Source organism: Fulmarus glacialis, unplaced genomic scaffold (assembly GCF_000690835.1).
Source record: "Fulmarus glacialis isolate BGI_N327 unplaced genomic scaffold, ASM69083v1 scaffold24569, whole genome shotgun sequence".
Lineage (NCBI taxonomy): Eukaryota > Metazoa > Chordata > Aves > Procellariiformes > Procellariidae > Fulmarus > Fulmarus glacialis.
In genome coordinates, this window is record NW_009232982.1 from 17,665 (window position 1) to 18,409 (window position 745).

The window sequence follows — 745 nt, forward strand, 5'->3', positions numbered from 1 at the left end:
AGTTTTTCTGTCTTTCAGCAGTACTGTCCATGCTGTCTACCACTCCAGGAACAGCATGCTTCTTTTCTGCTCATACTGCCGAGAGGTACCACATGGCACTGAAGAACATTTTTCTTCCCTCTTCTTCTTTCAGCAGTAGGGAACCTCCAACAGTTAGGATCAGGTAGCCAGGGAACCAGTTGAGATCAAGCCATCTTTCTCATTTATTTTGCTTTGATACCATACCTGTCCCTGTGGCACACGTTATAGAAGGCACCCTTTCTTCTACAGCAACAGCGATCATCACCTTTCCAAAACATGCTGCTGTAAATGCCATTTCCCTCTGCATCCAGCTCCTATGCCCACACCGACTATACAAGTTTCTCTACCAGTCGCGTGAGAAAGATGTGAGAGCAAACGTATATGCCTCAGAACCACTCTTGGTTTCTCCTCCTGCTACGCATGATTACCAATGCGCATACTTTAGTAAATTGAGAATTAGAAGCAATCACCTGAAAGCACCATTATAAAACATTACAAAGCACCATTAAAAAGCAACCTCATTATTCATTATCCTTTCATGAATAAAAATAGCCAGAGTATATGATAACATATCAAGGTCATAAAAGTTACTTCACTGCCTACAAGGGCACATCACAGAACCGAAGTGCCCCAGATACCCTGGATTTTATCAGCTACTGCTCACCCAGGGAGCTGTGATAGATGTACGTGTGCCTATCCTCACGCTACCCCAGCTGCAAGGTAA

The 745-nt window shown here is 43.9% G+C and overlaps 1 protein-coding gene across 1 annotated transcript in view; it reads right to left on the reverse strand.

Annotated features, from left to right (window-relative positions):
* The window catches only part of LOC104082156 (heme-binding protein 1-like), a gene marked incomplete at its 5' end in the record, with an annotated part of 3,777 nt that overhangs the window by 2,671 nt on the left and 361 nt on the right, over positions 1-745 (reverse strand).